Here is a 13,775-nt window from a genome sequence, read left to right as displayed (position 1 = left end):
CTTCACATTTTTTACTTTTAGAATGTAGTTGATGTTTTTCTTGTTCAGAAAAAAAAGTTGTGCTAAAAATTATTCGGAGTAAAAAAATGTTTTTTTAAAAATGCTGTAAGAATATTGCCAATGGATGATGGTCACAATCCTATTATTGAAATACAGTGTGTGGTTGACAGGTTGTATCATGCATCAGGATTCGGTGGAAACTGCTTCCCGGGTGAAATGCTAATGGCCTTTTAAACTATGAGAACAGTCATAGGAACATTAAAACGATCCAATGTTCTGAAATAGTTCATTGTTTGTCTGCGTAATTTTCCTTCTGAGGTGTTTATGAACACATCTGAGGGGTTTATTAAGACAATTTCCTTAAATCCATATACATTATTTAATGGTCATTATGTCATGAAGAACTTTTCAGCAAATGGAAGTAAATTATTTCAGTTTTTTAAAAAAAAAGACTTTATAGAGCTAATTAAAGTTAAACAGGCCTTCGCCCTTTTCAAATAAAAATACGCTGCCTTTTTAATACTTGTTGAAATTTCGTAAAGTTTCCAAAGATTCTTTCTCTGCTCTTCTGTAATTGTGTAAGTTTATTTGGGGGAAGACATGTCTGTTTCACATCTTTAAACCACATTAAAAGGTTGAACTGGCCTGGTAGAAAATGTTAAACCTAGACTGAATTCATATGAAATAAAAATTAAAAATTTAACATTAACAGGCACTTACTAACAAGAGTTACCAAAATAGATAAGGTCAGAATAAAGATGGTTTACATTCCAATAGGTCATGAAATTCAGTGTACCTTCAGTGTGACATTCCAGAGTTTGTGAAGGTGTGAAAACAGATAAGACCATGCTGAGATCTCTCTGCTGAATCAATAATACAAAGTATTTCACCACAGGAGAGTCCCACCAGAGCCTTTGGCTACTGATACACTAACTGTTTTTCTTACAAGTACAAACAAGACCCACACTGATTTATAATGTACATAAAACTGGCTGCGGGTAACAGATGGCTACATAGTCTCAAAATAGCACTCTTCAGAGATTCCAATCTTTCTTTTACTAATGATAGCATGGGTGATATTTTTTGGCAAATGAGATGATTAAAATATCCAATAGTCTTTTAACCCGTTCAGTCCTGAATTATTTTTTGCTAAGCTGATGAATAAACTCCTTTATTGGGTATACATGAGAACAGGACAAACAAATATTTTTTTACATATATTTATACATTACCTCAGACTGGGACCAAGGAGTCCTGTGAGGCTCCAACATGATACCTAGTATGGGCATAGGCTTCTTTAGACAAAATATAAATCAGAAAGTAGACAGAAAAACAATAATCTAAAACCTATTATTATGTTTTTCTGTTTTTGTTTTTGTAATGTACAACCATTTGTAATTAACTGCCCTCAAAAGTAACTTTCTAGTAAAAACAGCAAGAACTAGCAATATTATTTATATGATTTACTGTCCTTGTGGGAAAGTATACATTGGTGAAACTACACGCTCTTTAAAAGAATGTATTACAGAACATAGAAGTGCAATACAACGCCAGGATATTAGAAATTCTGTTGCTAGACACTTAATCATCAGATCTCAAGTTTTCACTATCTTGGCATTGAAAAAATAACTATCGGTTATAGAGGTGGCGATCCAGATTTAATTAGAAAATGAAGAGAAGCCTTTTGGATTCACCAATGTCAAAGCATATTTCCTAAAGGACTTAATGAAGATTTTAATGTGAAGGATTTTCTACAATTGGAAATGCATATATTTAAATGTTAGCCTTTATGCGTAGTTCAGGGGACGCCGTAGAGTGTGCCTCTCACTGCGCTTTTTCTCTTTTTACCTCATTTCTCCATGCCGTCCACTCCAGCTTTCCTCAGCCACGCTCCGCCTGGGGGAGGTGATCAACCCACACAATCATTTCAGGGTGGGCAGCTCATTTCTAGTCATCTCTAAATAGCCTTGTGCAGCGCTCACCACGTCAGTCAAGGGGCGTGGCCAGGGCAGCGCCGGGGGTTCCGTTTGGCAGCTCTGCCTGTCAATCTCTCCCTCTTTCCTATATTAACCTAGCACTACTTCCACTCTTTGTCTTGTGTTTGTTTTTTGTCCTCCTCCTCTGCTCCTTTCTAATACTGCACCAACCACACATGGATCCCTCTGGGGGGGAGGAAGTGAGTCTCGCTCCCACAACCGACCGGGTCGGACTCCTGCCAAGTCCGTACCGTCTCCGGCGGTTCTTTGCTGGTCAGAGGGGACCCCCGGCTACATCTATACTTCCGAAGCTAATGCACTAGCCTACTATCACTCTCCCTAGTTTATTTTCCGAGTCCGAGCACCTTTCTTGCCCCCGTCTGAGGCAGGCCGAGTCCCCCAACCGCTGAGTTGGTCCCCGGGCAGGGGGTGTTCTCTTCCTTCGTCTCTCCTATACGGACCCGAGACACTTTTCCCTAACTTTCCGCACCACCCAGCTGCCAGCCGATGCTGCCTGAGTAGTGACGGTATCTATCTTTTTGACTTCTCTCATTCTCCTTCTTGCCCAGCAGCCAGAGGATGCTGCCTGACCCGACCTGAACTTGAGAGCATAACTCATGTTTGTCTTTTCATTCTCCTTGTTGCTCAGCAGCCAGAGGATGCTGCCTGACCCGACCTGGACTTGAGAGCGTCCCTCATGTTTGTCTTTTCATTCTCCTTGTCGCTCAGCAGCCAGAGGATCTTGCCTGACCTGACCTGGACTTGAGGGCGTCCCTCATGTTTGTCTTTTCATTCTCCTTGTAGCCCAGCAGCTACAGGATGCTACCTGACTCAGTCCTTTGAGTACAGGGATCTGTCCAGCCTGTTCTATGTCTAACACCATTGTCACACAAGCACTCACATGCTCCTAAGCTCGCTGTCCATCACGCCCTCCTTTTACTCTCAAGCCCTCGTAGGCACCCAGTGAATTGTATTCGTAATCTGTATTTGTAAGCTATATCTAGGTGGATCTATGTTTATTATATTTACTTTATATACGTTGTGTAACTATAACAGGGAGTTTATTTATAGATGCCAAAATAATTGTTATTGCCTTATGCGTTGATTTAATGGTTTACTGGCTGTATTAATGATTATTACTTACAGGTGTTTGTATACTATTATATTGTTGATTTTTTATTAACTATACATATATTGACTTAAGGGGCCTTAACTAGCATTGACTCTAATTGGATCATTCAAATTTAAAACTCAATCCATTGCAGTTTCATTGGATACTGTTAATTGCCTGTTAAACTTCCTAATTACCGAGTCTTTTTATGCTGATGTGTATGTAAGTTTTAATTATCCTGACAAAGGCGCTAGCTGAAATGCGTCAGTTAAACTAATACAGTTTTTTCCACTTTTTAAACTATCTCCTAAGTGTTGCTGGGCTTCTTACCTATAGTATAAACAGACCCAAACAAGGCACTTCAGTTGCTGATATTGTGTTTATTCAGACAGACCTTCCAATAAAATGAGCTTAAGTGGGCTGACAAGACGAGGTGAGTGTAACTGTATGAATTTAGTTGCCAGCACATCATAACCAATGTGTAGTTCAGAGGGTTGCAGCTAAAGCTTTTCGGCTGACCAGTCGATTTGATGTTTGGCTGTTCTGACTTATACTCATAAATATGCATTTGACTTCTATTAATATGATTGGGCTGCTGCAAGGCTCCTTGCAAACCGCATCTCATCTGAACTACCAGTGAAACTCACGCACTGTCTGAAATGAACCTTGAAGAATCCCACTTAATTCAAATGCAAAAGTCAAATGCTTCTAAATACACCAGAATGGATATTTTGGGTATCTGGTTTCCTGCTTTTATTTCTGAGCGCTCTGCCTGCCTTTAATTGTGTAATAAGCATCATTAAACCATCTCGGTTTTTTAATTTAATCATGGAAAAAGGATAATGATAAAACAACATCTAATATTTTTCTACCTCTACATTCCTTATTCCTACATTAGAGCACTAGTTAAAATGCAGAGCAATTCATTTTATTCCACCGCCCTCATTCTGCACGTTATACGTTGGAGTAGAAACAAGTCTTAGTTAATCGGCTCGTTTCACTTTTTAATAAAAATAGAGTCATCAAAAAAACATATTTAAAGGCATGAATGCACATTTGTCAGAAAAAAAAACAAGACACAGAAACTCTAGATATAATTTAAATTCCGATTTGAAATTTAAATGCAGACGTAATAAACACATCAATCAAAGCAACTGTAGTGTATAGTTGTAGTCAAAAGTTTACATACCCCACTGGAAATGTATAATTTCTAGAAAGTTCTCGAAAACACAGAATTTTCGGAAAAATCTTTTGTAGCAAAAGTTTTGCTTTTGTGGATGAGGAAAAAAAGTTACAAGAAACAGATTTTTTTTTGCAAAACTCCAAAAATGCTAATTCAAAAGTATTCATACCCTTTGAAGCTATGGTAGTATTGTCTACAAACAGGGGTAGGCAACCCTGGTCCTGGAGTGCCACAATCCTGCAGGTTTTGTAGGTATCTCTTAATCATCAATTGCTAAATACCTGGAACACATGGTAATTCTGACCAATTAAGCCAATCATTGAATCAATTAGGGCTTGGGTAAAACAAAACCAGAAGTGTCTGTGGCACTCCAGGACCGGGGTTGCCTACCCCTGGTCTACAAGGTGTAGAAATTTCAATATGATAATGCAGAACCTAATTCTAGAAAAGTCTAGAAAATGCTGGATTGCAGGTGAACATTCTTAGAGAGTATAAAGGGGTTAGGCATAGGATGATTGCTGTTATCACCAATAGTCAATATCGGAAAAAGTAAAGAGCTATCTGAAGACCTTAGGCAGAAAATTATCATTTGTCATAAAGCTGGAGAAGGATACAAGAAGATTTCCAAGCATTTGAGTATCCCAATTTCAACTATTGTTTCTATTATCAAGTACAAGACTCATGGTACTGTCACAACGCTCCCTCGGTCTGGAAGAAAGAAGATTCTTTCACCAAGAACAAGTAGAAGAATTGTGAGGAACTGTGAGGAAGTGAATTGGCTGTAAGTAGGACTGGGGTTTCCATTTCAACCATAGGTCGAGTATTGCATGGTGAAGGTTTCAATGGTCGCAGGCCAAAGAAAAAGCCACTCTCTCGATTAAAGTTTGCAAAATGGCATTTAAATGATGGCTATGAGTTCTGGTCATTGGTTTTGTGGAGTGATGAAACAAAAATCGAGAAATCATTTGGAGAGTCTGGTGAGGCGTGCAAAGAAAAGAACACCATACCTACTGTCAAGCATGGAGGTGGTAATATCCTTCTATGGGGCTGTTTTTCCTCTAATGGCACAGGAAATTTAATTCCAATACATGGTAAAATGGATTCCATAGCATACCAAAACCCAATCATCTGAAACCCTCCGCTACAAAACTTGGTTTAAAGCACAACTGGACGTTCCGACACGACAATGACCCAAAGCACACAACAAAATCTACTTTAGAATGGTTAAAGAAGAATAAGATAGAGGTTTTGGAATGGCCTAGTCAAAGTCCTGAACTAAATCCATTTCAGAATCTTTGGTATGACTTGAAGAAGGCTGTGCACAAGAGAAGTCCTCAGAATTTGAATGAACTGGAACAATTTTGTGTTGAAGAATGGTCATAAGTCACAGTTTTGATGTAGTTACTGGGTGTAAAATGAATGATTAGCTGATTCACGTTTGACAGTGTTCATGACAAGCAGCTGGAGAGCGTACTCAGCGGAGTGACTGAGACTGTAAGTTAAGTACGTAATACATATCTACATTTTAATAATTGTTTAAAATAAATTAGTCTTATATACTGTATGTCATTAAATATTTTATATAGTCATGTTGTCAATACAAATACATTTTTAAATATATGCCTATTTTCTGAAACCGGACCTGTGTAGTTTTTATGAATGAGATGAGTGAGTGAGTGAATGACGCTATTCACGTAGGCAGGTCAAACAAGCTCTTCAATCGTAGCTCTGTCTCTGTCCCCTGAAAACATAAAATGAAAGATCTTTGAGAACTGCCCGGGCAAAACCTGGAATGAAATAGCTTTGTGATTCATTTCGGACTTTGCTTGGGCAATTCGCGAATTTCCCAGTTTCAGGGTTTGCCCGTAACATATACCTGCCACTCAAGAAAGAAGCGAAGTGGGGGCAGAGACTTGACATACGTTAAATAGACACAATTTAAGCACACAGTATGTCTATTATATGATAGAGTATTTTTGCGCATGACTCCTCCCATGTGTATGATGCGTATGACCCCCCCCCCCGGAGACGAGCGTCAACAGTTTCCAAATGTTGGTAAGAGTAGTTATTGCCTTTCTTTGAAAAATGTTTTGATTTGAAGTTAAGAATCGTGCATGTTATACTGGACATATTTATGAAGTTCAAGGTCAGTATAGCAATTCTGATAGTCGTAATGAATAACCAAAAATCAAAGCATATTAACTTACTTTGTTTAAAGAAAGAAACATCAGTCCCCGAGTGGCTCATCCAGTTAAAGCGCTGCCGCAGGGAGCGCAGGATCTCGTCGCGTCCAGGCTGTGTAAAGATGCCCTGAGCATATTCAGAATTGATAAGAAGCAGGGCTGATCTGTGTCTTCTAGGATCGGTAGCCCACCCACCTCTGCTCTGGATTGCTCGGTGTAAAAGTGATTCTGGTTTTAGGCTTGTGAGATCGGAGGACGCTCATACGCCCTCAGAACATCCGTGCTGTGTGGGGACCCGCTGCGGTGAGGAGAAAAAACATAACTGGACATTTCAAATTGGGGGAAAATAAATACAAAATAATAATTGGTCACTCAAAAAAAATAAAAAAAATAAACATCATTTAATTGTGCTATGAGGGAATCTTAAAAACATTAAACAAATAATTACATTTACCATCCTTGGATTGTGGATGGCCACAATTAGGTAAGTAAAATTGGAACGTTTCTGTAATATCATTCTGAAATCTTCCAAAGTCATTGTAAATACCCTTTTGAATGCAATGCGTGTTTCACTATGTAACACAATTTTTGTTCCTGGGTAGTAAGTGTTATTTCCTAATTGCTTATGCCTCAAAAGTATAGAAAATGGCTACTATTCCCCACAAACTTTGCTTTTGTGACCAGGGCAGTGATATTTTGAAATTTACCTATTTCCAATGAGAAAACGGGCGAATTTGTGTCTTTTCGTTCACATAAAGTCAGAAAAAAACAACATATGAATCCAAATTAACATGTATTTATACTAAAGTAATACAAAAATGACTACAAAAGATTTAGAAGTGAGTAGTTTTTCGAGATTTACGATTATACTGTAAGTCACTTTCACGAATCAGCCCCCAAATGTAGTCTCCCATCATGTTCTCGTTATACTGTCCTTCATTGACAGCTCATCCAGGAGCCTCAAAGCCGTGCTGCTCCATAATGGTAACAAGTACCCGTCTCTTCCCCTGGCTCACTCGGTGCACCTCAAAGAGGATTACAACAGCATCAAGACCTTGCTGGACGCCTTGAAGTATGATGAGTACCCCCGGAAGGTGCTGATGCCACCACTGCACATCAAATTGGGCCTTATGAAACAATTTGTCAGAGCTCTAGATAAGGAGTCGGCAGCCTTCAAGTACCTTCAAGACTTCTTCCCTAAGCTGTCTGAGGCAAAGGTCAAAGCCAGTGTCTTCGTCGGACCACAGATAAAGAAGATCCTGGAGTGCAATGAATTCCCCAAGAAGTTCACTAGTAAGGAGAAAGCGGCTTGGAACAGCTTTGTCGCAGTGGCTCGGGACTTCCTGGGCAATCACAAGGCCGAAAACTATGTGGAGCTGGTTGAGACTCTGGTGAAGAACTACAGCACAATGGGCTGTAGGATGTCCCTCAAAGTCTATATCCTTGATGCTCATCTTGATAAATTCAAGGAGATCATGGGAGCGTACTCGGAGGAGCAAGGCGAGCGCTTCCACCAGGATATACTGGACTTTGAACGCGGCTACCAAGGACAGTATAACGAGAACATGATGGGAGACTACATTTGGGGGCTGATTCGTGAAAGTGATTTACAGTATAATCGTAAATCTCGAAAAACTACTCACTTCTAAATCTTTTGTAGTCATTTTTGTATTACTTTAGTATAAATACATGTTAATTTGGATTCATATGTTGTTTTTTTCTGACTTTATGTGAACGAAAAGACACAAATTCGCCCGTTTTCTCATTGGAAATAGGTAAATTTCAAAATATCACTGCCCTGGTCACAAAAGCAAAGTTTGTGGGGAATAGTAGCCATTTTCTATACTTTTGAGGCATAAGCAATTAGGAAATAACACTTACTACCCAGGAACCAAAAAAAAAAAAAAATTTGTTACACGGTATTGGTACGTTCTTATGATGCGTGCTATATGGGATATTAGCATAGCCCCTCCTTCATTACAATAAAATGACGCCCAATGGAGCGACAATTAGAAGTGTGTTTCTGCTTCACCACAAGGAATGATAATGATGTACACACATTAGATCAGCATTTTCAGCTATATATTTATTACATTTGATTCTTCTTTTTACTGGTTGACACACATATTTTGTATCAATAATTATTTATTTTTTTTAGGCTTTAGAATTCTTTTTTCCATCAACCTAACCCCAACACACTCACACTCGCTGGTCGCCAGGGCGACTTGGGGGACCCTCAGAACGGCCCGCCGAGCGATCCGGGAGTGCAAAGCAGCTTTGCACCCAGACACTGTCGGGTATCTCGAGGGGGTCCTCAGGACCGGGGAGCCATCGTCCCTCCCTACCCCCGGCTCTCCGGTCCTGCTGATCAAACCAAAGGATCGGGCTCCCCCTCAGCCTCCCCTCGAGAATCACCTGAGCAGGATCTCGCAGTTCTCCTCGACCCCCCTTCGTTCCGTGTCGAGGAGGACCCTGTATGCAATGGCGCTCCACACCCTCCACTTCCTCGCCCTTGTCTCCCGCCGAGACACCGCTTGGCGGGAGCCCCTCAAGCCCCCGGAGGGCGAGATTCCCCAGTGGGAGGCTTTGTACTCCCCGCTGGTCCCCAGAGGTGCTGGGGATAGAGGGTGCTACACGGAGCGCTCGCGTCAGGAGAGGTCCTGCGTCACTTCACTGACTCGGACCCCGCATGCCCTTTCTGCGGTGAGTCCGAGTCGGTGTTCCACATTTACTTCCTCTGCGCCAGGCTGCAGCCGTTCTTTGTGTTCCTCAAGAACCTCCTGCTGCAGTTCTGGCTGCATTTTTCCCCCACCTTTTTATTTTCGGGCACCCTGTTCGTGGCTCCAGCAGGAAGAGAGACCTCCTGGTGAATCTGCTCCTGGCTCTTGGCAAACTTACCATCTACAAGACCAGGAAGCGTAAGATCACTGGGGAGGGTCTCTTTGACTGTGGGGCCATGTTCAGGGCCCTCCTTCGTTCCCGGGTGGCGTTGGAGCACGCCGACGCGGAGTCCACTGGCGACATGACGGCTTTTGTCGAACAGTGGGCTCTGGGTGGCGTGCTCTGTACCACCCCCCCCTTTGTTTTGAACGTTTAATTTAGGAAAAAACTGGCTTGTATGTAATAGGGAGGCATAGCCCTCTTATTCCCCCTGTAATTTGAATACTGGTCTTAAATATGGTAGTTAATAGATCATCTTTACAGCGTCACTTAATAATTGGTAAAAGATGATGATACAAAATCTTAATTGCATTTTGCTGTCTGTTTTTACAAATGACTGTGTTTTCATAATCATGCAGCTTCTCAATAATACACCAATATGAAATACCATAGATGTCAGATATCATTTTATCTTCAGCATACGTCTGAATAGTTTCCTCAGTGGACCACACTAATAGGATAGAGATCAAAGAAGGCAAGTTAAGTATTTTATCAAATAGCAAAATCAGCAATCCTATGAAATCCCTGCAGTCCTCACCGGACAGCCCAATCTGCTGTCTAAAATCTCCTAAATACTGTTTACAAGCAGTGTCCGGAAGTACAATGGTCTTTATCATAAGCAAACGTCTTCAACACAGTCTGTGAGTTGCACTGACATAATTGTATTTATAAATGTTTGCTGTGCAATTACTACTAGAAAAATGATTTAGACTTAGCTGATACATTTTCTATTATTTAAAACAATTTGTTTATTATTAATTTCTTAGCAGACACCCTTATCCAGGGCAATTTACAATTGTTAGACGATATCACATTACTTTTAAATACAATTACCCATTTATACAGTTGTTTTTTTGGAGCAATCTAGGTAAAGTACCTTGCTCAAGGGTACAGCAGCAGTGTATCCCCACCGGGGATTGAACCCATGACCCTCCGGTTAAAAGTCCAGAGCCCTAACCACTACTCCACACTGCTGCCCAATTTATCTTCAAAGATTTTTGTTAACAAACAAAACATGTAAAATATATTCCTAGTTCATTTCTAGCACAGATTAAATAAACTGTTACATGCTGTACATGTTGTCTTGCTAACTTACCTGCCATAAAACACAATCAACATAATTTCGTAAATCAACATAATTTCGGAAATCGCGTTAGGACGATTATTTAATAAAGAAATAGGCATAACGACTGCTTAAAAATGCGAAAATCAATGCTACATACAGATATCTTGATTAACACTGGAGTTATCAATTACGACCTTTTGAAAATCCTGCCCATTTACTCCAAATCATCATTACCATGTATTTTTCAAATAGTAAAAATGCACCCAATTAAGCTACCAAACCAGAAAAAAAACAACTCAGGCATTTAATGTAGGGGCTTGTGAGTCGTCTAAATCTGTTTGTTATTCATTTTAGAAATGCAAACAAAATTAGTCCTTTCAGACAAAAAATGCACTAATGACAATTTGAAGTAAATGTCTTTGAATCCAGCCCAATGTACACAGACAATGGCAAAGGTGTACATTATTTTTTTCATTTTCATTAAAAGTATAAACAGCTGTACTGAGTGAGCTTCAGATCATTAAATAACCTTTACTATGGTTTGATTAAAAAAAAAAAAGAAAGTTTTTTTAAAATCTGAAAATATGATTTAAAAAAAAAAATACCAGCCCCACATATTTTATTATATGCAAGAACTACCTTTTATGGGTCAACATTTAAATAAAGCATACAGAAGCATTCATAAAAGTTCTGTCTTACCTAATTTGATGATGTGAATGACAATCATTTGGTTTATTTAGGTAGGGGAACAGAGTATTACAGTGAAAACCTATTAATATTTGTACACCTTCATTTTAATCACATTTTAACCTAGTGTGACCATATGGTCACACATAACATGCCTTCATTTTAACACCAGTAAGTTAGGAATTGTAGTGAGAAAATTTCTAATTTTGCCTTTATTACTCACTATTGATGTTATGGTTTAAGGCTGCTTCGTTTCAGATATGTGCTCCACCCAGAAAGTTTATTTACAGCAGAAGACAATATCAGTTTCTGCTGAGTCACCGAGCATGACGAGACAATATCGTTAAGTCTAAAAATGTTATGGTATACTGTGTAGAAATTGTTCATTGTCTAAAACATGTCTAAGAATATAATATGAATTATTTTTTTTCATAAGTTTTTTCCATACATTTTTTCATAGTTATGTGCTCTTTTTGAACTGTGCAGATCCTAACATCAGGAATTTTGAAATGAAAGCTTTCATTGCAATCCTTATTCTTAGTGCCTATAACCAACTGCCTGGCAAGCGCCTCTACTGGGATAGTTTACACAGCCATGAGGAGGGAGCCTTTTGTACAAATCATGAAGTTCATCCACTGTGCAGATCATACCAAGATTGACCCCAAGGATAGAATATGGAAGCTGAGGCCCCTTATGGAAATGATGTAAAAGAGATTTCTTTCTCACTTCAAGCCTGAACAACAGCTGGACTTTGAGGAGGGCATGGTGGCCTACTATGGTTGCCATAGTTGCAAACGGTTTCTGCATGGTAAACCAAACAGCTTTGGTTACAAAGTGTGGTGTCTCAATACAAGTCGGGGATACTTGGTCAACTTCAATGTATACCAAGGGAAGAACCCAAATGCAAACACAGAATATGAAGAGAAATTTGGAAAGGCTGCCTCACCATTGGCCGTAATGATCGACAAAATACCGGCTGAATTTAGACACCTTCCATTTAACTTCTGTTTTGACAACTTATTCACAGGATTCAGCTTGCTCAGCCACCTCAGGGAGTCAGGCTATATTAGAACAGGAACACTTTGTGAAAATCACATCCCGAAATGATGTCCCCTCACCTCCAGCAAGAAGATGAAGAAAGCAACATGAGGAACATTCGAAAGAGTGCAGAGTAAAGAGGAAAGCATCATCACTGCACGCTGGGTTGACAATGCCGTTGTTACCATTGCCTCAATGGGGCATGGTGTGTCTCCTGTCTCGACTGTGCAGCGATATTCTCAGTCGGTAAAGAAGAAGATCCAAGTGCAACGTCCCCTACTCTTCAGACAATACAACATGTATATGGGAGGAACTGGCAGAATGGATGAGAACGACGTTAAGTACAGGACTGGAAGTGGTGGTGGCCCCTCTTCACTTGGCTTATTGACGTTGCTGTGCATAATGCTTGGATCGGCCCGGACTGGAGGATTGGACATACCACAGCTTGACTTCAGGTGGGAGATCGTCAAAACCTACCTCACGAGGTACAAGGCACCGCCCGAGCAGCTGGGAGACCATCGATGGCGCATGCAAGTACTACAAACAGTTGGGTGTCTGACGTGATTCGATTTGACAGGATGGACCACTTTGTCATCGCTACTGAAAGCAAGAAGAGAAGGTGCTGTGCTGGAGAAGGCTGCAAAGCTGGGGAGTACAGAGTGCCAAAAATGTGGAATTGGACTGTGCATAGACTGCTTTGGGACTTTCCACACCCAGTAGTCCACTGTGGTAAAATTACAAGATAGCCTAGTGTGACCGTATGGTCACACACCGATTTAGGAATTCTTTTTTTTCAAAGTTTGTCAAATTTGTGTTACAGTGTGTGTATATGACCATCAGAAACAAAAAAATAAAGACATTTTGATGAAAAATTAATTTGGGTTAATATGGGTTAAACAGTTGATTCAATAAAAAGGTAGGTTTTGAAGAGGATGCATAGCAAAGGAAAGGCGGTCATATTATGCAGTTTATTCTATTGACAAGTAATTCTATTCAGTGGTTTTCACTGTATATAATCATGCTGACAACATTGGTAACTGGAAAGTAAATTATACAGAGTTGTTTACAAGAAACTACAAGTTCTGGTTTGGGACATGCTTTCTGCAAATATGTCCCTAAAAGTACAAGTAGATACATACTTTTTATACTTTCTATACAAGCTCGAAGAAGTCCATAAAACAAGGCAATTTTAGAGGAAACCAGTCCTAGTCTACAAAGGCTTAGGACTCTGGGTTCATTTATGTTAGATTTTGTGATAGCAGAACTGCAATCTGTTGTTGTTGTTGTTGTTGTTAATGAATCAATTCATCCATTGGGTCAGTGATAATAGTTATTTCAGCTCTTTTTCTGCTGATTGGGGTATGGGAGTTAAGGTACAAAAACACATTTCATTAGATATACATTAATATTCAATATTTTTTAGATAAATATAATTCATTGATAAATATTTTAGAAGATTATGGATCGTTCTCACGTGGTGCTAGTGTCATGAAGGCTTCAGGTAACAAGAAACTAAAGATAAAACTACCTTTAAAAAATGATAACAAACTGGAAAGCTAATTGCAGAGTGCAAAAAGCTCTGAAGGAATAA

This window comes from Acipenser ruthenus, chromosome 3 (assembly GCF_902713425.1).
Source record: "Acipenser ruthenus chromosome 3, fAciRut3.2 maternal haplotype, whole genome shotgun sequence".
Lineage (NCBI taxonomy): Eukaryota > Metazoa > Chordata > Actinopteri > Acipenseriformes > Acipenseridae > Acipenser > Acipenser ruthenus.
The sequence above is the reverse complement of the archived record's forward strand: the minus strand, read 5'-3'. Positions refer to the sequence as shown.